The sequence below is a fragment of the Hypomesus nipponensis genome, chromosome 12 (assembly GCF_054491055.1).
Source record: "Hypomesus nipponensis isolate SF chromosome 12, ASM5449105v1, whole genome shotgun sequence".
NCBI classification, from domain to species: domain Eukaryota; kingdom Metazoa; phylum Chordata; class Actinopteri; order Osmeriformes; family Osmeridae; genus Hypomesus; species Hypomesus nipponensis.
In genome coordinates, this window is record NC_140372.1 from 14,841,694 (window position 1) to 14,844,207 (window position 2,514).

The following is a 2,514-nucleotide window of genomic DNA, read 5'->3' on the forward strand; positions in this document are numbered from 1 at the left end:
AGCAACTTCTGTTCAGAGTGAGATTACTCCACTGCCAGAAGTTCATTTTTAAGGCTCAACACCCTGGGCTTCAGTTTCCCATCCTCCAAGCCCATCAAGACTTTCTGGGTAAAGTCAAAGGTATTCGCCAAGTATTTTGGGTAACTCAAATGCAGAGCGTACATTAGTGCAAAAAGTATGACAAAGGCTTCAGCCAACGTGGAGAATTCGACAACCATGTTACCCTCAAGCACAACAGCAATCCTCTCTGGGCAGAAGAACGTGGCATCTGTTGAATTACCTGTGATCAGAAGGAGCCCCAACCGGTATGTCATTGATGTTTGGTTCTTCAGACTGCGCCACTTGACGACAAGAACAGAAAACTATTATACTTTTAAAACTTGTAACTAAAACCTTAGACTTGAAGAACAGAAGTGATACAACATTAAATGACTTATTCCGCAATGACACGTCAAGCTTTGATGACAACAGGACACTTCACACTCTACACCATCAATTATTCTCAACCCAGATCCTCAGGGGCCTGCTGCCCTGCATGTTTTAGATGTTTCCTTGCTTCCATAAACCCAATTCAAATGAATGGGTTTGCAGAACAGGAGGTCCCTGAATAACCAGGGTTGTGCTGCTCTACATGCTTTAAAAATAGGCTCACAGCTTAAGAAACCTGGAGTCATCGTCATGCAGATATGCAGGGAGACCACGGAGGACAGCAGCACGTCTGACATGGACATTAACTTGCATAGAAGTGGTTCTTCAGATTGACGTTCGTTATTCTGTGAAACTCAACGGCACAAATCTACACAAAGATAAAAAGACATGCCAAGATTGATGTAAATCTGAGTAAGCCTGTCCAATTTATCACAGCCATACAAAAGAATTACAAATATACCAAGGAAAATATTGTCACCTGTGACTCTATTTTTAGGGTGGGCCAGCGTTCCAGGATGTCTCCAAGAGGTAGGTTGTCATTGATGACCTCTTTGCGCCGCAGGGCAAAGGTAGTCTGCATTAACTTTGCAATCAGGTGAAGGTCTTTGTCAGTCATCTTAACTTGTTCTAAAATGTGGAGCCTCAATTGCTCAAGGCTTGCACCATCTTCCCCTCTTGGGGAATTAGGAAGGAAATTTGCTTCTGCTCTTTTTGCTCTTTTGATGTTAGTGTGGGGAGCTTGTTTGTCTGGGTTGTTTCTACTCCTCTTCCCAGAATTTACAGCTACCTCATGAAACCCCGCTCGACTCAACTTTGTGCGGTAGTTCCCCATCTTAAACTTTAAACTATTTTTCCAGCCATACCATCCTGTCTGAGATCCTGGCTCTTTTAGACACAGATGTTTAGTTACAAGTGCTTCGGCTACCCTTGACACTTCATTGTCATTGGGGTATGCTTTGAAGCTATGCATTTTGGCTGCAAGGATCTCTAAGATGTTGTGCTTTTGGCCCCTAGATAACTTAAGAGTTTTCCCTGTTCTCTCATATGTGACATTTCCCTCATTCAATATGAGTTCTACCTCATAGGAAAAAGTGGGCACTGGAAAAACATCTGGCCATCTCTCAGTTCTGTCTGGAGTTATGGCATGGGGCAATATTATGGTGTCATCTGATGCTATTGAACTGGCATCACTCTCAGGCTTTATAACTTTTAGCACAGCCTTCTGTGGAAGTTCCTCAATTTCTACAAGGGAACATAACTGCCTGTCAAAGTCTGGATCTTGGTATGATAAGCTTAAGTCAAAGTCTAGCTTAAACTTATCTATCATCATGGTTTTTAGCTCAGCCACAGATTCTGGACGTGAAGCTAGAGTCATCTTTCTGATCATGTCTGTGGAGACATGTACATGCAGTAGGAAGTTTTGAGCTGCCATTTCCTATCATTAAAAAGAAGAGAAGAATGGATCTATAAACATTCAGCTCTGCAAAACAGAATGAGGCAATTTACAGATGTCTTTTTCATTTTGAACGAAAAACATTTGGATCAAGTATTACTGACCTAAAATGAGAGAAAAAAAGCTGGTTCAGAGAGTCTTTCTAGGCTTGTCATGATAGCAAGTGTCACTAATGGCATATTGGTGTGGTGACATTTAACCAGTTTTTTACTCTACTCCACTTAAGCCTGCATGTCTGTGATTGAAATCAATCTTTTTTGTGTCAACATCAAATGCCCACCAATATTGTAAGCTGTGAGACTTACTGTGTCTTTTAGCTCTGACACCTCATGCACTGAGAAATTGTCTGAGGATATCAGCTCAAATGATCTCAAATGCTCTGTGTACCAGCACTCGTAGTTTCTGCAATAAAAGGAAACCAAGTTATTCACAAGCAGTATATGCTCAATTCTGCTGAATTTTGGAAGTCCTCCAGTCTGGCCTGCAGACTGGAGGACAGGGAAAGAGACTATATGTTTTGGCTATCTGTTTTTGTTGCTACGAAGTCTTTTGCCAGTTGAGGCAGTGTGGCAACTTGGACAGAAGTGACACTTGAGGCTTGTGTGTGGGGTCTAAAAAATGATGAGGTACTG

General features: G+C 41.9%; 1 pseudogene; it reads right to left on the reverse strand.

Annotated features, from left to right (window-relative positions):
- Positions 1-648: 648 nt before the first annotated feature.
- LOC146261675 (uncharacterized) lies at positions 649-1,408 on the reverse strand (annotated as a pseudogene).
- Between the last annotated feature and the right edge of the window lie 1,106 nt (positions 1,409-2,514).